The sequence below is a fragment of the Lissotriton helveticus genome, chromosome 7, assembly GCF_964261635.1.
Source record: "Lissotriton helveticus chromosome 7, aLisHel1.1, whole genome shotgun sequence".
Lineage (NCBI taxonomy): Eukaryota > Metazoa > Chordata > Amphibia > Caudata > Salamandridae > Lissotriton > Lissotriton helveticus.
Genome location: NC_136068.1, coordinates 1,368,049,197 through 1,368,072,404, shown reverse-complemented (window position 1 = coordinate 1,368,072,404; position 23,208 = coordinate 1,368,049,197).

Genomic DNA, 23,208 nt, shown 5'->3' with positions numbered 1-23,208 from the left:
AATAACTTGTGTTATTATCATTTTATTTTCTCCTACGTCCGCGGGCTTTGTGTTAGGGGGTGGGGGCAGGGGAAGAGTGGTAGCACCCTCCTAAAGTGGGCAATGGCTGCCCTCTCAAGCTGGCCAAAACAGTCTTTTGCACTTCGGATGTTCTCCATGCAGGCCTGTATTACAGCCTACTTGGAGAACATGCCCAGGCCCGCAGTCAGCATCTGAGCACCGAAACACAGCGCTCAGACCAATCACAATGAAGGCAGCATTGTGATTGGCTAACTGGTCGCCTGGTTGTGCTTTGGTAAGGGAGAGTGAGGGAGGACTACGGAAGTGAGCAAGCGGCAAGAAAGTATGTTTTTTTTTTATTCCTGCTTCCCCCGCGTCCTCCCCTCCTCCTGCCAGGTCCTCCACCCTCCCGCCTCTGCCCCCATACCTCCGATCAGTGCCGGCCGTCGCTGTAAAATATATCAATCAAAGAGTAAATAACTTTACTTAATTATGTCACTGTACTGAGTGACACTCATTTTGGAGTGACTCCCCATGTATTCTTTAGGTCAAAGCCTACCAGAAGACTTGTTCACTAAAGACATCTGGGGACCTTCTGAAACCTTCTCTAGGAATGCATTCCACCCATTGCTTACCATTTTCTTTGTGTTTTGAAACTCACTGTTGCATAATTTCTATTTGCTGGCTTTATTAGTTTTAGGCTATCTAGCCTCAGTTAGTGCCTCCCATGGAGCATAGCCTATTTACTGTATTCTTCCACAAGTACTCACTTTCCCTAAACAGCCCTTTAAATCTTGTTCTTATCTTGTCTTATTTGCACTCCATTCAAAGATTGAAGACAAAAGCCTGGCTCTGACTTCTCAGGAAGTTTGTGTATACTTTTCTTTCTCTGACTTCAAAGTGAGAAGATTTATATGACAATGTTGCTGTGAAAAGAAAGGCTTTTTTCTAACACACAAAAAAATGTAAATGTCTGTAAATGAACTGTGCAGATATTTCAGATATACCAGAATCAGGAAATCCCACAGAAAGCACATTTTTTGTAGTCCTGAAGTGTGATGAAAACACATATTGTAATGTGATCAAGAAAAAATCAATATACCAGGTGATTCTATTTCCACACATTAAAGCTTGTGCACTGTATACTTTTATCAGTAAAACTGTCTGTCTGTGCAAATATAATGGACTTTTCAATTGAAAATATGTTGTCCTTTATGGCAGTGTACTACCACACCATGTATACTCCACACTATGCCTCTCCACTCTACACCAGTCCACTCTACAACATTCTACTTCATCCTATGTTCTCCACTATATGCCACTCTACATTACTCTATGACACACCACTCAATTCTGCGATACTCCACCCTACTCTACGACATGTCACTCCACTCCACGACACTCCATGTCACAATACTCCATGCCACTCCACTCTATGCTAATCCACTCTATGCCAGTCCACATCACTCCACTCTATGCCATTCTATGACACACCATTCCAATCTACAACATGCAACTCCACTCTACTCTGACACACCACTCCACTATATGCCACTCTATGACACCCATTCTACAACAAACCCCTCCACTCAGGTGTACGACAAGCCACTACACTCTATGCCACTCAACTCTACCACATGCCACCCCAGTCTACTCTACCACACGCAACTCCACTCTGTGCCACTCTATGATACACCACTCTACTCCACAACACACCACTTCATTTTATGCCATGCTACAACATGCCTTTCTACTGTGCAGCACACCACTACAATCTATGCAGCTCCACTCTACGACCCAACACTCTATGATACCCCTATATACTCTATGACACTTTACTCCATTCTATGCACCTCCACTCCACTCTACTCCACTCCACTCTACGACACTCTATGACAGTCTGCGCCACTATGCGATACTCCACTCTGCACCAGTCCACTCTATACCACTTCACTCTAATCCATTCTACTCCACTCTGTCACTCCACTCTACAACACTCTGCTGCATTCTATGCCACTTTACTCAACTCTATGCAATTTACTCTTAGCCACTCCACCCCACTTCCCTTTACTCTATGACACACTACTCCACTCTATGCCCCTCCATTCTACAACACTCAATGCCACGCCACTCTACTCCACTCCACCCTACTCCAAAAATCTCCGCTCTATGACACTCCACTGAAACACTCCACCTCTATGACACTCCACTCTACGACACTCCTTTCTATGACACTCCACTTTTTGCCACGTCACTCTACAACACGGTGCCCCACTCTACTCCACTCGACTTTACTCCACTCTATCCCACTCTATGCAACTCCCTCTACACCACTCCACGCCACTTTACTCCACTCTATGCTACTCCACTCTACTCCACAACACTCTGCTTCACTCTACGCCCCTCCACTCTACTCAACAACACTCCACTCCCTCATGACACTACACAACACCCTGTGCACTCCATTCTATGACACTCTACTCCACTCTATGCCACAACACTCTAATCCACTATAAGCAACTCCCTCTACACCACTCCACATCACTTTACTCTACTCTACATCACTCCACTTTGTGACAATCTATTCCACTCTACTCTATGACACTCTACTCCACTCCACTCTACGACACTCTACGCTCTTCCACTCTATTCCACCACACTCCCTCCAGAACACTCCATGACAGTCTAAGCCACTCTCCTTTATGCCACTCCAGGACACTCCTTTCCATTCTACACCACTCCATGACACTCCACTCTACTCCACTCTACTCTGCTCCACTCCATGACACTCCACAACACTCCACTTTATGCCACTTCTCTCTTTGACATTACACACCACTCTTTTCTATGCATCTAACTTTTACTCATGCTGAACAGCAACCACGCTGGTGTACAACATGGCTTAAACCCATCGGCACAGCCAATAGCTCTTGCATAGGAGTTTGATATTGTGTGAAAACCACGGACCTATGATAGTCGCTTCATTGTAGTTGCCTTCTGTTGCAGAAATACTACAGGATGCAACAAAAACATGGTCCATTTTGCCAATCTGGGCCTGGAAAACCAGTGTGATATAATCTACATCGAAAGTAATAAAATGAGAGTTTTCATCTTATGCAGTACAGGGGGTGGCATGTAAAATGAAAGGATAAGTGACTGGGCTGACTCAAAGTCTCAAGGTTAATGAATGCTGAAACCTCTAAATGCATGCACGTACCCAAAGAGGAAAATATCAGAAGCAAATCATATTTGAGGATAATGTCTGACATGTCTATGTAAGGGAACATGGAGAGAGTGAGGGATGATTGACAGGGACTACTTGATCAGACTGATGTGTTCTGCAAGGCTGCTTTTGTCTGTTAGGTCTAGAATTTCCCAGAAGGAGTTAGCTCTTGGACTTTAGCAGAGGAGACAGGAGGGAGGTACTATTGCAGGGTATTACCTGTAGGGAAGCCATGCAGGGGCCCCACCCTATCAAGCTGGTATGGGTGTCAGAGCCATTCCTCTGTAGGACGGACCCTAGAAAAAGTGGAGGATGAACTATACCCTGAGGCATCGAAGATCCAGACGACCAGGCACACGGTCAAGTCCTAAACAATAGCAGGCAGATTCCCGCGGTCCTCCTTGTCTAGTTTCATCCTCAGGAGATGTGTGGAGCAGAGGAAATCAAGAGCGTTGCTAAATACCAGACGTGCTCATTCCTGCATGGTCAAGAAGAGGGTGATGGGACACTCCAAAGAAGATACGCCTTGGAATATGAATACAACAGGGTCATTATAGGAACTTTAGAGCTACCAACCCATGTGGATGAGTTTATGGCACAGAATATGCTACTCTTTGGCTGCCCAAAAGTAGAACCTACTCATGAGACATGACCATGGCAGACAGTCGCTTAGATGTTAATATGTAGGTGGACCCCAAACGACTTAGAACCGACTGGCCTCACACCTACTCACCATTCTTTTTTACTTGTTTAATTATTATAGAGTTATTTTCCAAAGCACTTGTTGAGCGAGATCCTGAAAGTAATGATGAATGATAAATCTTGATTGCATGATAGCACAAAATGTTCTGTTAACATAATGTGGGCGGGAGTGAAGAGGGTGATAAGGTGTGTGTGTTTGTGTGTGTTGGTTCCTCAGTGAGTGTTTATGTTCCCCAGACTGAGGAGCGATGGGGGATTGTGTTTGTCATGTTTTACCTTCTGTGACAGGTGCACGTTTAAATACACCCCCAGAATACTTCACCAAACATGGTGTGTAGATGATGCACTTGCATCATTGTAAAACTTATATACGGGGAGGCGGGGGGCGGAGGGGGGGGGAGGGGTTCACACGCCTCTAACCAAGGCGGGGGTACTATAAGTGCTATAGGTTGTTTATATCACTGAAACACACGCTACACATCAGAACGTGGGACACCTCCTGTAGTTTAGCGCCAAACCCAGATATGCTGCCCGAGGGGTTAATAATCATAGACAACCAAGACTACAAAAGTGTTAAACGGCAATCCTATCCAATATTGCAGCTTTAGGGAAGTGGTGTTTTATTGCAATATCACAACATCAAATTCAGGTTTAACTCGTGACAGAGGCTCCCCAGCGTGCAAATATTTTAACGTCATCTTTAGTTGTTGAATTACTGCCGGTGGAGTCCTTATAAAACTGTGAAATGCTCTTGGTCAGATAAGAACCGGCCCCAGTGACAAATGCAGCCGCAGCTGGACCAGCCTCCGTTTCTAACAGCCTCCGTTTCTAGGCGTGAGACGCTGCATTCCCTGAGAACGGAAGTGAGGCTCACTCTCAACCTTCGCACTCACAGGCCAAGCCTTGAATTCTCCAGTGGGGCGGAAGGAAAAGAAGTGACGAGCCCTTCTGGCCTCGTGCCTCTGTGACGTAGCCCCGCAGACTTTTGAAAGGCAGGAACGGGAGGGCTTCACATGAAGAATTGCTTTGCAGGAAGAAAGAGAGGAGGGGCAACGTCTTGATCATTTCCTCCAAATGTGAAAGTTGGGAGGGTCGATTCCCTGTGGACCAGCATCCGCCTTGTTAATGAGGCCCAGGTGTGTCTACGATTTCCAGGCCTGATTGCTGGTAGTTTCCTATGTACAACTTCTTTCAGTCTTTTTGGGCGGTTGTAATTCATAAGGAACTCATTCATGTGCTGTGTGTATTGCCGAGCAAATTCCACGCATAAAGGCCAGAAGTCTGATGCATAGAAGCGCGGACCGGGGCATTTCACCACGACAACTTCGTTCCTATGCACTGCCGTAGTTTGCGGCCCAGAGCAAGGGCTTGTGGTAGATTCTGTAAGGGACAGGCAAGGAACAGCACTGCACGTGAATCAACATTTTTCAATTCTCTTAAGGACACGAAGGCAAGGATTATGCTATCTCTTTCTTTACTTTAAACACACAGCAGCCAATTAAAACACTCAATTAGTTAAAACAAACTACATTGTCCATGATGCTTTGCATCAGTCACGCCTCCTTAGCCCTCCATAGGAGTTAAAAATTTGCTAACATTCGTGCCAAGAATTTTCAATTCTATTAAGGACAGGAGGCGAGGATTATGCTTTTCTCTATTTCTTTACTGAGAAAACAACAGCAGCCAATTAGAACACAGTAAAGACGAAAACTACAATACCCATGAGTCCACAGATATTATAAATAGGGTCACAGAGGTCATAACTTCCTCTTTCTTGTCCAACAGTTAAGTCATAAATTCAAAAACGAAGAAGGAAAAACCAGGGGTCCATAAAGAACATCCGGCCGCAGGACATCCAGAAGGCGAGCAAGCAGGTAAAGCCAAGAACCAGGGGAACGAGCCACAGCAGTAGTTGCAGACGCCGGATCCAGAGCTCACTTGAGATCGGAACCTGAAATGGTAAACAAAGTCGTAATACCTACACCCAAACTGAAGAAGGATCAAATTCAAGAAAAGGGCGGGAAATATTGCATTACATTTCATAACATAGGTATATATAAGGCATCACAGAACAATATATGAATGCATCATCAATCAGAATAGCAAGGGTGGGATAATCCTCGCCTCCTGTCCTTAATAGAATTGAAAATTCTTGGCACGAATGTTAGCAAATTTTTAATTCTATGGCAGGACGGAGGCTCCGATTATGCTTGTTTAAAGCTGTGCCACCACAACAGAAGCAACATCAACTATTGGTTTAAAATAGAACGTTTTGAACACAGATTCAGATGACCAATCCGCAGCCTTCATGATGTGAAGGTTAGCACCCATTGAAAAGGCCTTTGAAGCCATCGCTCCTCTATCGGAATGAGCCCCAAACAAATTAACATCAATGCCCGCCTCCTGCATGAGCCAACGTACCCAACGCGCCAAAGTTGCAGGAGTAACAGGTTTGAAAGGCTTCTGCAAACCAATAAGAAGTTGACCATGTAAATCATGCCGTAAAGATGCAGTGCTTACCTCATAATCCTTGAGACATTGGACTACACACAATTGAGGATTGTGGGGAAAAGAAGGATAAGAAACAGAAGCGGTATTACACTTCGTCCGTCTGGAAAGAACAAAAGTGACACCTTCCGGCGAAAAAGTGCGGCCGGCAAGATCTAAGGCTCGTACATCCGAAACCCGTTTGCAAGAAATCAAACAGAGGAGCATAGTGAGCTTTGCAGAAAGTTGTTTACGGGTCAGGAACAAATTGGAGGGCCAAGACGACAGGAATCTCAGAACCACAGACACATCCCATAAGGCCACGTACTTGGGAAAAGGAGGTTTTACCATCCGAATGCCTTTAAGTAATTTGGAAATCAAGGGATGTTCACCCGCAGGCTTGCCATCAATCGGAACATGACCTGCCGAAATGGCTGAACGGAAAGTGTTGACAGTTCGATAAGCCAACCCAGAAGAGGCCAGAGACGCCAAAAAATAACTAATCAGAGGAAGATCCGCTGAAACGGGATCCACTGACCGTTGTGCGCACCAAGCACACCATCGTTTCCAACTGGACGCATAACGCTTGCGTGTGTTGGGGGCCCAAGCCTCATTGATAAATCGGGTAGAGTCTCCCGATAATCCCGGGACTTGCCAGCGTCCCCCAAAATCCTCCAAGCCACCAACAGAAGTTGATTCGATAAAATCAGAGGATGAGGATTGTGCAGAGGATCCAAGAGGAGGTTCCACAGAAGTGGAAGGATGAATGGAGTCGAGCAACTCATCTCCAGAAGAAGCGGAAACCACGCTTGGGCCCTCCAAAGAGGGGTGATCAGAATGAGCTCCGAAGAGAACAGACGTACCCGGGCAAGAACCGGGGGAATCAACATGAAAGGAGGGAAGGCATAGCACAGGGACGGAGGCCAAGGCTGGAGAAAGGCATCCGACGCCAGGGCCTCCGGATCCGGGCGCCAGCTGAAGAATCGGGGAAGCTGGGTGTTGAGACGAGATGCAAAGAGGTCCAGGTGACAGGACCCCCAGAGGAGAGTCAATTTTCGAAAGACCCGAGGATGCAGCCTCCAATCGCTGAAGTCTCGGAGGTGACGGGAATTCCATCCGCAATCTGATTGCAAGAACCCGGCAGGTATTCTGCAATAATCGTGATCTTGCGTTGCAGACATAGGTGCCAAAAATCCTTCGCAATCGCCGAAAGCAATTTGGACTTGGTCCCCCCCCAGCTTGTTCACATAGCGAACCGCAGAGGTGTTGTCCACCCTGAGAAGAATACAGCAATTCGCTTGCTGAGGGGAGAGGCATCGAATTGCAAAGGAACCCGCAAGAAGTTCCAGGCAATTGATGTGGAGGGACAGTTCCTCCTGCGACCAACGACCCCCTGTCGACACCGAACCGCAACGGGCTCCCCAACCCCAGAGGCTGGCATCGGACTCTATCACAACATCGGGGGTCTTCCCAAACAACGCCCTGCCGTTCCAGGCTTCCATGTGGTCCAGCCACCACAACATCTCCGAGCGAGCATCCTCCGAGAGAGGAACATGATCCGAGTAACTCAGACCCTTTTGAAGATGCCGAATCTTGAGACGCTGAAGAGCCCGGTAGTGCAGAGGACCTGGAAAAATCGCCTGAATGGAGGAGGACAGAAGACCCACAATGCGGGCCACAGAACGCAAGGAAACAGTCTGTTTGGCAAGAAGGAGACGTAAGTCCCGCTTGATCGCCCTGATTTTCTGTCCGGGAAGAAGAAGTTGACAAGAGACAGAATCTATCTGAAAGCCCAGGAAATCCATCGACTGAGATGGAACAAAGTCGGATTTCTGAGGATTGACCAGAAAACCCAAAGATTGTAACAGATCGATGGACCATTCCAAATGTAAACGAAGGAGACTGGGACATTGCGTCAAAAGAAGGACATCGTCCAAATAAACAATCAGCCGGACTCCGTGAGACCTCAGGGACTCCATCACAGGGCGGAGAAGCTTCGTGAAGCACCACGGAGCCGAGGAAAGACCGAATGGGAGAACTTTGTACTCGTACCAAGTTCCCAGCCATTGAAACTGAAGATATCGACGATGAGGTGCAAAAATTGGCACCGAGAGATAAGCATCTTTGAGATCTAGACGAACCATCCAGTCTCCCTCTTGCAGTAAGTCCCGTAGAAGATGAATGCCCTCCATTTTGAAATGGCGATAGATTACTCCGCCGTTGAAGTCTTTCAAGTTGAGGACCAAACGAGACCCCCCCCCAGAAAAACGTTGCTGACGAAACCTTTGGGGTGAGGAGTCGTCGGGGCAATGGCTCCCTTGGACAGAAGAGAGGCGATCTCTGCGGAGATAAACTCTTGATCTTGTAGGGAAAAAACAAGAGGACGCGGCCGAAGATGCTGGAGAGGGCGAGAGTAAAACTCGATCCTGAACCCCTGCACCGTTTCCAGCACCCAGGCATCTTTGGAGATCAATTGCCAATTTTTGAGAAAAAAACGAATTCTGCCCCCCAAAATCACATCCGAGGCTAGAATCAAGCTCACCTGAGGCGGAATCTGGACGACCTCCTTGGTTACCGTTGTAACCACCTTTGCCGAAGTTGCCTCTACCCTTTCTGGAAGGATAGAAAGAAGACTTGGTGTTTGAATAAGACTGGTTGCCACGCTGGGACTTGTTGCCTCTCTGTGAGGCCTGATCAGCTCCACGGCCGGACGAACGTCCCCTTTGTCCGGCCCTGCCAAAAAGTGGACGGAAGGCACGTCGGAGATTGGCTTGGGCCTTGTCCAGCCCACTGAAGGTGGAGACGAACTTTGTCAATTCCTTGAGGAAAGGTGCACCGAACAGTAAGCCTTGCGCCTGAGGACCAGATTCAGAGGATGCCAGGTCTGTTAGTCTGGGATCAAGCTTCATAAGAATAGAACGGCGGCGCTCTGATGAAAGTGCGCAGTTCGCATTGCCAAGAATGCAAATGGCGCGCTGGGACCACCCAACCAACTCGTCCGGGTCAAGTAAAGCACCGGATTCTTTGGCGCAATAGGCCATATCCAGGATTTTGGTGAGGGGCCCCAGTAGATCCAAAAGTTTGTCTTGACACGAACGCCAAGAACGATCCAAACCCTTCGTAGGATCCTTAGAATATTTCTTCATGTATGTTATCATAGTGGGATCCACTTCAGGAGTAAAGGCACAAAATCACAGGAAGTGACCAACACCTTGGTGTTAAAAGAAGGACTTGTAAATTAGCTCAACATCCCGTGAGCAAGCTTCGTGAGAAGCGGAAACGTGTTGGGTTAAGGGAGAAAATAAACCCCTGTAATTAACTATCCAGACGAGTGTGTGCGTTTTCATTTCCCTAGTGGAACAGCTTTAATATTTGAACGACTGACCCTGTCGTAGAAATTACGCACCACGCCGAGAAATTGAGCGCTGGCACCACCCTTGGGTCAAAACTGCAGCCATATATATATATATAAATATATAAATCTATATATATATATATAAATATATATATATATATATATATATATATATATATATATATATATATATATATATATATATATATATATATATATATTCCTTGTACTCCGCTCGATGTTGCAACCGCCACATCACTGTTCTCTTTGCTCGGACAGTTTAAAAAAAAAAAGCGAACAAGTCAGACCCAAAGTTTCTGGTGCAAATTTAGTGTTTTATTTCAAAAATAAAACACAGCAAGTCCGCATGACGCGTTTCGCCTCTAGCTCGAGGCCTGATCACATGATAGTCTCCTTCTGTCCCTCATAATAAATCTCTTCCTGAATGTCCTCATATCTCACCCAGTCATCCATCAAGACTGTAATGAGAATAAATATATATGTAAATATATATATATATATATATATATATATATGTAAATATATATATATATATGTAAATATATATATATATATATATATATATATATATATATATATATATATATATATATATATATATATATATATATATTATATATATATATATATAAACTCCTATCTTCATACTCAGTAATTCAGTAATGGAGGAGTAGGGGGGGCAGCCCACATTGCACACTATTACACTATTATAGCTTTTGTCAAAAGTACCAGGCCCCCTCAGCAAAGCTGTACTCAATTGTTATTACAGTCCCAAATAGATGTAGGAGCCAAAAAACAATATATAATGGAGCGTGTGCCCACTCCTCCAAGGCGAAGCTTATTGCAGCCGATCAGGTGTCACCTCCAACCAACTTTCAGCAGAAATGCGGGACGAGCACGGTGTGCGCAGCACAACGCGAGCCCAAAAGGAGCCCAATGGACTCGCTTGTGCCGCACACGCATGCCCTGAACCACACGGCTCCAACGTAGTGAACGGTCGATGAGGGGAGCCCAGCACACACAAGCGCCTAACGCGTGGCTGGTAACAGGCTAAAAAAATGCTGAACAACTGTCCAGCAGCGTTGGCACTCGGGACAAAGTCCCCTCTAGGCGCGTGACGCGCGTGATACCTCTGTAAATTTTGGTAACCAGAAACATCAAAGTAAAAGCACAAATAACATGAAACCAAAGGTAACACGATTATATATAACTCCAATCATGCAATGTTGAACTACATCATAGCGTAATCATCTGTCAAACAGAATAATCACAATGCTTTCAAAAGCAATAGAGGAGGTACTTAGCTCTTGCTGTGAGCAGCAAAGAAAGAGGAAGATAGGACTGTGCTCAGGGCTCTTATGGAGGGTTAAGGAGGCGTGACTGATGCAAAGCATCATGGACAATGTAGTTTGTTTCAACTAATTGAGTGTTTTGGTTGACTCCTGTGTTTTTACAGTAAAGAAAGAGATAGCATAATCCGAAGCCTCCGGTCCTGTAATAGAATCCTGAGGACTTAAAGAAGGGCCTGTCTCCTACTCTCCTGGCCAAGTGTCACTCTTATCTATGCTACCGCCGAATTCCTTCTCAGACCTTGATTTGCCTATCTCTTTCTCTCTCACACTCTTTGCTCTCCTTTTTCTGTGCCCATCTCTCTCTGGTACAAACTGAAGTGTCCTTTGGCTTCAGATCATGCCATTTAGTATAGAACAGCCATAAAACCAACTACAACAGTATTTTTTATAAGAGGAATAGACGAAAGGTAACAAGAGATAGTATGTTGCCAGTTGATACTGAACTCAGTCACAGGCTCATAGACCTAAACTGTGTATCTCAGACAAAAGCATTCACTGCCACCTGAAAAGCTACATTAGCTCAGGTAAAGTCAATACTGAAACAGAGCCACACCAATAATTGGATGACACTAGATATTAGACTTCAAAAGGAAAACACTATAAAATGCAAAAGGTTGCAGTATAACCTGAAGATAGATAGTGACAAATTTCGCAAAACTATTAAAATATGATAGAAGTTAGGAACTTGTGTTTTGGCAAGACAAATGGAAGGGGTTAAGGATTCCACAAATGTTTATTTATATCTGCCAGGCACCTCCTTAATATTAACGGAGACTCAGAGGGTGTTGGGAATGCAGAAGAACAATGTGAGTCCATTTCCTCCTATTTTACAACAAAAGTACCTGAATAAGGACTTCACTGTAGGGGGACCACAAAACCTACAGAATTTAGAGGATCAATGCCATTTAGCAGTTTATATAGCTCTCCACCATTTACAATAGTACAAACTTAAAGAACCTGATCTTCCCAAGGATCATAACTTAGGCTGGTTACTCAACCAGCTGAAATATTTTTTACTGCTTGCATTACCTCCATTGTTAACGCCTCCCTAGCCTATAGTACAGTGCTTAGTTTTATTTTGAGCTAGTGGTGTCCGGTGCTCGCACCAGCACGTAATTATCAACTTCAGTGCTTTTTATAGGCACCAGTTAAGGACGCATTCATATACTGGGAGATTAAGTGATTTGCCCAGAATCACGGCGGGACTCGAACCTGGTTCCCAAGCTCCGAAGTCTGCAGCTCTGGTGATTACGCCACATCCTCTCCCCACTTTCATGGTTAAGAGTTGGTTCTGTTTTAGGTGGCGCTAACAGGAGATATGGGCTGGTGCTAAGCTGCCTCCTGATGAGAGCCCCAGAAATTATTTTTTTTAATTAATAATTGCTATGGTATTCTATCTCTGACCTGCAAAATGCTGTAATAATACCCCCATAAAAAACACACGAGACTTAGGGGACCCTAATACATTCCGAATTATTGCAGATGCAGGTTAGAGCTGAGCCAGTCGCAAAATGCCGGCTCTCTAGTTTGGCTCCTATAACCCTCCCCACTACAGACCTGCAAGGAAAGTAATCCCAGAGTCAAACAAAACAGATTGGCACACCTGAACCCTAAATGCTGGGGGTGTATACATACAGAGTGATCTGGCTCTTGCTACATTGAGACGGAGGGGCCGCTCGGACTGAAGACGACTACTTATCGTGGAGACTCGAACCATCGTCGCCCAACCTGACCTCCCCTCTGCTCTATGGATGGCATCTGCTGCTCAACGTGAGTGCAGAGATACAGACCCATCATCACCATCCACCCAGGAGGTACTGGTGCTGCCACATGCTTCGGCCGAAGGTATTCCATCTCCCAGGATACCTGCCATGACACAGGCACCACATAAACAAACAGAGTACTCCACAATGTATCCTGAAAAACTGCGCCACCCATCCACCTCTTGAAATTAGGAGACCTGACTCCTTATTATCCCCACTTAAAGACAATCTGGTACACCAGAGGGGATGTCATTTTCAGGTAGGGTCTGCACCCAACATGAGTCCCTGGCGTGGCCTCTTGGAAAAACCATTACCACTTCTAACTACCTTTCTTGAGGGAATGCTGCCACCAACATGGCATTCAGCAAAATGCACACAATTTAATGGGAGATCAGCAAGAGCCCTGGGGTCGCTTTACTCAATGTTAAGCAGTATGTGTTGTACTCAATGTTAGAAGTATGTGCTTGACCCCTCGCATTTACAGCAGCATTTCTTAGTAGAGCATAATAGGGAACAAAATGCAGCTCAGGTATAGCCTGAGGACTGCTGAGGACTCCCAGGGTAAAGAAAGCTCGGATGGGAGGCAGGTCCTTTAGGTACCTGGCCCCCAACCACTGGAACAAACTCCCAGTAGACCTACGCCTGGAACAAGCAGAAACGAGATTCCGAGCTAAGTTAAAAACCTACCTCTACACCAGATAACTTTGGCCTGCCAGTACTGTTTGCCCCTGTTTTTTGTTTCTCTCACCGTCTGCGCGGGGACACGCCGGTGTGCGTAACTCAGCGCTTTACAAATGCCCCTATTATTATTATTATTATGTGTTCCTACTACACAGTTTACCTTCTTGATCGCCGCTAGTCCTGCGCAGCCCTGCAAAGTGCGATGCAATGCCTTGGATTAGACAATGACCCACAAGAAGCAACCTGCTGGATTTGCCACCATAGCTGCATCATGGATCATCTGAATGCAATTATGGCCGAACTGAAAAATATACAATCATCCATATCAACAGTGGAACACTCCAAGCCAGACACCAATAAAGAGCTGAAAACTTTTATGCGTGAGATGGCCACCATTAAATCACATATGGACCCAAAAGACAAGCTCCTAGAGGTGCTGAAAAGCAAAGTGGCGGATGCAGTAAGTTAGTGATCAGAGCTGTGGCACACCAGGAAGAAACTGCCGTACCTAGAGGACAGAAGCCGCAGGAGCAAATGCATGCTTCTGGGGTCCTGGAAACGGCAGACACACAAAATATGATCCTCTTACCCGCAGGTTGTCTGCACACAATCACTCCATGAAAGACTCACCCAGGCTGATCACAGCCAGCTTACTTTCCTCCGACTAGGCAAGAACAATGGTTTGCTTGATCCAATATCCATGATTGTAACACCCAATGGCAAGACGAGAATGTTTGTGGACCTGACTGAACTGGAATAATGGCTAGAACATGTACACCTTCTGCCTGTAAATATGTATTTAAGCCCTCAATCAACAGAGCTGGCACCCAATGCGAATTTGGAATTGGCGCTCAAGCACAGAAAACGAGGCAGAATACATAAAAACAAAACACAACCCATCCGCCTTAGACACGGATAAATCTCTCTCACTACTGAAATCGTAATGGTCCTCCTCAAAAGGTCCTCCATATTGAACCTTTATATGACTTTAGATTCTTCATATTACTCAATTTTTAACAACATCTATTGAAACTGGGTAAGAGCTCACATGCAGGAAGTCCCTACTGACGATTTTTAAGTTAACTTTCCCCAGCTTGTTTTTTTAAGTTTCGCCTTCATAGCACTTGCGCTGTGCTTGTGGGATCTATTGTATTTAATATAAATCTTAAAAGGGGCTTTTAAGAGTTATAATAAGATTTCTTTCCTTGCTTTTCTTTGTCTCCTGTGCTTGCCACTTACTTTTCCTCTATTTCTATTGGCTGTGGCATACTCTTTCTTGAATTAAACAATGCTTGTTCCTGTGCTTCTCTAATCAGTTTCGCCTTGACCAAGTACTGTTTACATCCGCTTTTGTGGAACTATTTTTTGTAAGTGTTTGCCTGTACAGCTTTTGCACGGTGCTTCTTTTTATTTTGAAAGGGCTGGCATTTCTGTTCAAATGTTTTTGCTATCCGATTCACTTTCTTTAGTTAGTTTAAGTGATTTCTGTTTGACTCTCGCAGTAAATGTTATTCTTTACACAGGGCTTGAAACGCATCGGTTTCCTAACTTCGCTTTCAGACCTCTGCTACTTCAGTCCTGGAAAAAAGGACTCGCAGAAGATCACCAAAATGGTGTACGCCACATTTCGGATCCACCCTCCCCCGGGCCACAGGCAGGCATCCATTTCAGTACTTGTATGTCTGTTAAGGACTAACTTTGCGCCCACCGATTCTGGCTAGGCAGGCCGACAGAAAGCAATCTACTTTTTGCAACATAATAGGAACTTCAGACATCTGCCTCCAAGAATACTAAGCACAGGCCTGTAACTTTTTCATTTTTTGTGTTGCATGGAAATAGTTGTACTTTAGTTTTTGCATTTCAAAGTAAGAGAACAGGTATTTACAGGTCGTCCATGATTAAGTTTAGGCTAAATGACTATTAGTTTTGTAACTGTGGACAAATGTTTAGCAGTTTTGGGAGGTGTTCTTACAGGAGGAAGAGGCCATATTTTAAGGTCACCTTTGTTTGCATTTAGGCTGTGTCAGTGGGGTAGCAGAGGACACCTTGGGGTTGGGCTCGCCAGCACCCCCCCATCCCCTTAACCCCCCCCCCACTTTTCAATAAGGCAGTCGCTTGGCGGCAGTAGCAATTGGAGGAATCGCCAGCACACCATGCTCTTCAATGCGGCATGCGGGGCAGCAAACGCAGGGACTGCCACAGGCAGCCTAAGGTCTGGCTATGCTACTGTGCTGCGTTGTTACTAGTTGTGTAACTGTGGACAAAGGATTTACTTTTTTGGAAAGTGTTCGTACTGGCAGGTGCACAGTTATACTTTTACACAAGCTACAGCATTGTGTTTTAAGTGGAAAGGAGTGCTATTTACTTTTCAGGTTTGGGCATAGCAGATGTTTGATTTAGTTTCCGTGTGATTACATTTAATCTTTGAACAACATTTTATCAACACGCTTCATTAAATTATCTCCTTTGCATTTCTATGAACATAGGGTCGCATCTGCTTTTCTACCACTTTCGGGGGTCTTCTGTTTTGAAAGTAAACTATAATGAAGAGAAAATGTGCCTAGCTGTAAAGATCTGTATTGCACTTGCAAATGTTTGTTTTGTTGTAAACATGGCATGAATTCACCTGCTGTGAAAACTTCACACAGAGTCTGAATTTAGCTGGCTATCTCCCAGATTATTTGATGTTTAGCTGCAAAACATCTGTATTTGTAAACTTGCTCTCTCTTTTCTTTTAACTCAGCCACATATTTTCTTTTCCGTTTGACATATATTTTGGGTGGTCAGGTTCTGAAGAGAAGTATTCTGCCAAAATACGGAAACGCATGCTCCCAAACGTATAACAAGCATTTTCAATGCAATGGTCTCGGCATTGTTAAAGTTAGAACTATTGGCATTGCTCATGACATTATTTTTATTTATGTTTTGGTTTTTAAAACATAAATAAATGGCATTTTGTCATTTACAATGCCAATAGCTTATTCGCTCGCAAATGCATGACCTATTGCATTTACACCAACACTGAGCCACACACACAAAGGCACCCACACACACATACAAAGCCACCCACACAGTCATTCACATAGAGCCAACCACACACACAGAGCCACCCTCATATAGAGCCACCTAGCGCAGTGCCTGTTCTCTGTGGGTGTCACTCTCATAGCATTGGTGCACTGCCTGTTCTCTGTGGGTGTCACTCTCACAGCATTGGTGCAGTGCCTGTTCTCTATGGGTGTCATTCCTATAGCACTGGTGCAGTGCCTGTCCCCTATGGGTGTCACTATCATAGCATTGGTGCAGTGCCTGTTCTCTATGGGTGTCACACCCATTGCACTGGTACAGTGCCTGTTCTCTATGGGTGTCATTCCCATTGCACTGGTGCAGTGCCTGTTCCCTATGGGTGTCACTCTCACAGCATTGGTGCAGTGCCTGTTCCCTATGGGTGTCATTCCCATTGCACTGGTGCAGTGCCTAATCCCTATGGGTGTCACTCTCACAGCATTGGTGCAGTGCCTGTTCTCTATGGGTGTCATTCCTATAGCATTGGTGCAGTGCCTGTTCCCTATAGGTGTCACTATCATAGCATTGGTGCAGTGCCTGTTCTCTATGGGTGTCATTCCCATTGCACTGGAGCTGTGCCTGTTCTCTGTGGGTGTCACTCCCATAGCATTGGTGCAGTGCCTGTTCTCTATGGGTGTCACTCTCACAGCATTGGTGCAGTGCCTGTTCTCTATGGGTGTCATTCCTATAGCATTGGTGCAGTGCCTGTTCCCTATGGGTGTCACTATCATAGCATTGGTCCAGTGCCTGTTCTCTATGGGTGTCATTCCCATTGCACTGGTGCAGTGCCTGTTCCCTATGGGTGTCACTCTCACAGCATTGGTGCAGTGCCTGTTCTATATGGGTGTCATTCCTATATCCTTGGTGCAGTGCCTGTTCCCTATGGGTGTCACTATCATAGCATTGGTGCAGTGCCTGTTCTCTATGGGTGTCATTCCCATTGCACTAGTGCAGTGCCTGTTCCCTATGGGTGTCACTATCATAGCATTGGTGCAGTGCCTGTTTTCTATGGGTATCACTCCCATTGCACTGGTGCAGTGCCTCTTCCCTATGGGTGTCACTATCAAAGCATTGGTGCAGTGCCTGTTTTCTATGGGTGTCACTCCCATTGCACTGGTGCAATGCCTGTTCTCTGTGGGTGTCACTCCCATAGCATTGGTGCACTGCCTGTTCTTTATGGGTGTCACTCTCACAGCATTGGTGCAGTACCTGTTCTCTATGGGTGTCATTCCTATAGCACCCGTGCAGTGCCTGTTCCCTATGGGTGACACTATCATAGCATTGGTGCAGTGCCTGTTCTCTATGGGTGTCATTCTCATATCATTTGTGCAGTGCCTGTTCTCTGTGGGTGTCACTCTCACAGCATTGGTGCAGTGCCTGTTCTCTATGGGTGTCATTCCTATAGCATTGGTGCAGTGCCTGTTCCCTATGGGTGTCACTATCATAGCATTGGTGCAGTGCCTTTTCTCTATGGGTGTCATTCCCATTGCACTGGTGCAGTGCCTGTTCTCTGTGGGTGTCACTCCCATTGCACTGGTGCAGTGCCTGTTCTCTGTGGGTGTCATTCCTATAGCATTGGTGCAGTGCCTGTTCCCTATGGGTGTCACTCCCATTGCACTGGTGCAGTGCCTGTTCTCTGTGGGTGTCACTCCCATTGCACTGGTGCAGTGCCTGTTCTCTGTGAGTGTCATTCCTATAGCATTGGTGCAGTGCCTGATCCCTATGGGTGTCACTCTCACAGCATTGGTGCAGTGCCTGTTCTCTATGGGTGTCATTCCTATAGCATTGGTGCAGTGCCTCTTCCCTATGGTTGTCACTATCATAGCATTGGTTCAGTGCCTGTTCTCTATGGGTGTCACTCCCATTGCACTGGTGCAGTGCCTGTTCTCTGTGGGTGCACTCCCATAGCATTGGTGCACTGCCTGTTCTCTATGGGTGTCACTCTCACAGCATTGGTGCAGTGCATGTTCTCTATGGGTGTCATTCCTATAGCATTGATGCAGTGCCTGTTCCCTATGGGTGTCACTATCATAGCATTGGTGCAGTGCCTGTTCTCTATGGGTGTCATTCCCATTGCACTGGTGCAGTGCCTGTTCCCTATGGGTGTCACTATCATAGCATTGGTGCAGTGCCTGTTTTCTATGGGTGTCTCTCCCATTGCACTGGTGCAGTGCCTGTTCTCTGTGGGTGTCACTCCCATAGCATTGGTGCACTGTCTGTTCTCTATGGGTGTCACTCTCACAGCATTGGTGCAGTGCCTGTTCTCTACGGGTGTCATTCCTATAGCACTGGTGCAGCGCCTGTTCCCTATGGGTGTCACTATCATAGCATTGGTGCAGTGCCTGCTCTCTATGGGTGTCACTCTCATAGCATTTTTTCAGTGCCTGTTCTCTGTGGGTATCACTCTCACAGCATTGGTGCAGTGCCTGTTCTCTATGGGTGTCAATCCCTTTAGCACTGGTGCAGTGCCTGTTCCCTATGGGTGTCACTATCATAGCATTGGTGCAGTGCCTGTTCTTTATGGGTGTCATTCCCATTGCACTGGTGCAGTGCCTGTTCTCTATGGGTGTCATTCCTATAGCATTGGTGCAGTGCCTGTTCCCTATGGTTGTCACTATCATAGCATTGGTGCAGTGCCTGTTCTCTATGGGTGTCACTCCCATTGCACTGGTGCAGTGCCTGTTCTCTGTGGGTGTCACTCCCATAGCATTGGTGCAGTGCCTGTTCTCTATGGGTGTCACTCTCACAGCATTGGTGCAGTGCTTGTTCTCTATGGGTGTCATTCCTATAGCATTGGTGCAGTGCCTGTTCCCTATGGGTGTCACTATCATAGCATTGGTGCAGTGTGTTTCAACATCACAGAAACCCCCCCATAGTTCACATGTTTACATTTGACTCTGCGTTCGAGAGAGGGCAGCACCTCTCAGCTGCGGCATTTCGTCCAGGTTTGATTTACTCGTTGCATTTTGGTAGTTGTAGTCCTGCAGTGTGTAACGGTAGGAACTAAAGAAGGATGGGCAAAAGAGCTTTGCTGAGTGGTGCTTGCCCCTGGTGTTAAACCGGTCTGCAAAGCAGATTAGTGTACTTCCCTCCTCCACTCTTGTGTCTGCTGATGTCGCTATGCCACCAGTGCAATTATGTTTCAGTCCTAGGTGGCATGCGTTTTGGAAATTATTGCAAAGTTGTACATTTCTGGTTGCACTTCACAAAATCCTACAGCTGTTAAGTAGTCCTGTGCCTTGCGTGACACTTTCAGCCTGCGCTGACATTTACCTCACACATCCAATGGTAGGATACAAACTACACAACCCAAAATCAAAGTTGTTGATTTAGTAACCAGAACTAGCTGATGGCATCACCGGCCCCTCCCGCAAGGATAAGACTACAGCTCCCAGAAACCAACAGATGGGGACTTGAACTTCCAGGTCTAGGACATAATGTTCCAGTGAAATGTTATGTTATGTTATGTTAATTGAATTTATTGAGCGCAGCGGTTACCCTGGGGTGTCCTGGTGCTATATACTGCCTAGCCATAGTGGGGAGAGGATCATTGAGTAATGGACTCAATCGTCTAGTTACCCCTCCCAATAACGACTAGTGAGGTGTTACAATAGTGCAGCCAATACCCCTCCCTAGTCCCCCCAAAACTTCCACCCCATCACATCTCCTACCCCCAGCAAAATTAACAGCTGGGCTGCATGTGGCTCATTGAGAATGTGGCGTAATGACCAGAGCTGCCACCTTTGTTATGTTATGTTATAAACACATATATCGCGCACGGATACTCAGGAGTGTCACGGCGCGGTACCTTACTAGTGAGTTAGGGCTCAGACTAAAGAGATTATACAAAAAACAGTGTTTTCAGCCGTTTCCTGAACAGTTTAGCATCTTGACTACAGCGGGGTTCCAGAGGAAGAGCATTCCAGGCACAGCAGCCTTATAGGCCAAAGAACTGCCACCCATTCTCACACGGCGTAAGCGTGGAATCACTGCCAGGGACTGTGCCATAGAACGCAGGTGTCTGGCAGGCACATAGAACTTAAATCGCTTCCCAAGATAACCAGGGCCAGAATGGTACAAAGCTGCGTGCACCATTGTAAGGGCTTTAAATCTCACCCTTTCAGCCACCGGCAGCCAATGGAGATCATGCAAATGTTGTTTTATGCTTGATCTTTGAGGGCTATTCAGTAAAGCCCTAGCTGCGGCATTCTGAATAGACTGGAGTTTTTTCAGCTGGTAACCAGGTACACCAATGTAAAGTGCGTTCACTTAATCAATACGTGACAATGTTAGGGTGCAGGTAACCATTTCTTTGACAGGCCGTGGTAGAAGTGGAAGAAATTTCTAAGTGATCTTAGGGTGTCAACACATTGACCTGCTAACTTTTTTATCTGAGTGGTGAATCTAAGATTCTCATTGAACCAGATTCCCACGTTTTTTTCAGGCTGGCCATCAGAATTGGGTAAAGAATATTTGGCCGGCCAGAGGTGTTCTTTAAACTGAGAAGAAAACGTGCCGTACAGGAGGATTTCGGACGTATCCTCATTGCACTTAAGCTCCGCAGCATGTAGCCATTTAAAAACGGCAGACAGGCAGGCTCTAGCTTGAGCAGGAGAAGAGTCATCTTTACTCCAGGTGAAGAGGAGCAGGGTATCATCTGCGTAGGCGATGATCTTGGCGCCCAGCTCCTCCGCCATATAAATCAAAGGAGCCATATATATATTAAAGAGGAGAGGACCGCGAAAGGAGGTTCCAGTCTCTGCGTTGGCTCAATATCCTGTGATAGTGGGCAAATCACGTCATCTCCCTGTGCCTACCAAAATCGAAAGTCTCCTTGTGTAATTTAACTGACGCTCATGTAAAGTGCTCCAATTCCTTCCGGTCGATTCACGCTGTATACAACTGCAAAAGTAAAAACACTAAGAAAAGTAATGAAAACAGAGTTTTCCCAACCCTCATCAACCCGCCATGGCTGGTTCAATGAGCCAGAAGCAGTGACGAAATGTAGAATCGCGTTTATAATGGGTAAAGATGGACCGCAAACAGAGCTGGCCTTTGGTCAGGGAGCGCCCTGAGCGAAACACACTTGGCGCCCCCTCCCCAACCCCCACATTCATCTTCTTTAAGTGTCTATGTGTCCCAGGTTGAAGTGAGGCTTCTTGCAGCTAGCTCCTTCCTGCGCCCCTCTGGAGGTTGGCGCCCTGGGTCCAGCTCACATATGCTAAATGTTGGCTCTGACTACAAGCCCCAAAATGCAACGCCTGGTTGGCAGAAAAGCATTGACTGACTGGCGCGGGCGCATAGACATGGGTGCACTTGGACGTTAAGACTTTCAGTTAGGCGAGTGGTCACCTCATCCTCCCGCTAATGGTCGATCTTGGACTGGAATTGTGCGCTAAACTAAACACCTTGAGGCGAATCCTTTTGCAGGGAGCGCTACACAAACCACGCCGATACAATAAATGAATGGGGCCGATGCAAATTAAGCTGGAATGTTGAGTCTGTGATGTGTTCACACTGCTTCCTTAGTATTTTAAAATGTCGCTGGGTATCTCCGTAAATGAATGCGACATTTACATAGACCAAGGCTCCACCTGGCAGGATATCTCAGTGGGAGACTGCGCCTGCTATTGGGATGTCTATATTTCCCACACATCTCTGAATGCCTCACTCAGCTTGTTATCACTCTGAGATACGCCACAAAGCCCGTTCAGTTTTAGGTGGTTGTTGCCGATTAATATTAGACACTTTTTGAATAATTGTTGTTTGCGGTGGTGCCTTCCTTAGGTGTCTTAAGAACAGATGGTCATAGGTAGAGTATTTAAAAAATGTGTATGTGTTTGAGTGCGTGTGGTAGTTGCCTGTTTGGAGTTTGTGTTACACAGAGAGAGAGCATGGACAGCAAGCACTGACCACCAGCACTTGAATTTCCATATGTACGGTGGAACTATAAACAGGTACCTAAGCTTACGTTTCCCAAATCCTACTCATATAGTGAACAGACTGGAGAGCCAGTGGGCAGATTTCCACTAAGGGTAAGGGGGCTTGACCTATGCCCTGCTGCTACAATCAGCTGCCACCAACTGTAATGTGAAGCGGCCACCATGCAAACTATTTTTAAAAAACGAGCCTCATTGTCAGCTCAACATCAGGTGATTCTGGGTAAATCACGTAATCTCCCCATAATCTCCCCGTGCCTACCAAATCATGAATGTGTCCTTGGGGTCTGGTTTATGGCTGCCACTATGTAGAGCAGTCACGAACTAAGGCAGAAAGCAACAAATTAGCCAGGAGCGGCGGCAGAAAGGTTTTCCTGGCTCTGGACAGTGTCAGATGTTGATTTGCCCTGAAACTTGCCAAACAAGTGGAACTCTGACACAAACTGGGGGAGGGCTGGGAGCAGAGGCTAAACACCATGAAAGCGCAACATTAACAAACAAGCGTGGCCGAAGCAGACCACGCTGAAAATAAAGCAGACAGCATTAGTGAGGAGAAACGCTCGCTCCCCCCTTCCCCAAGCTTCTTAACAAACACATGGCCCCATAAAGCTAAGAAAGTGCT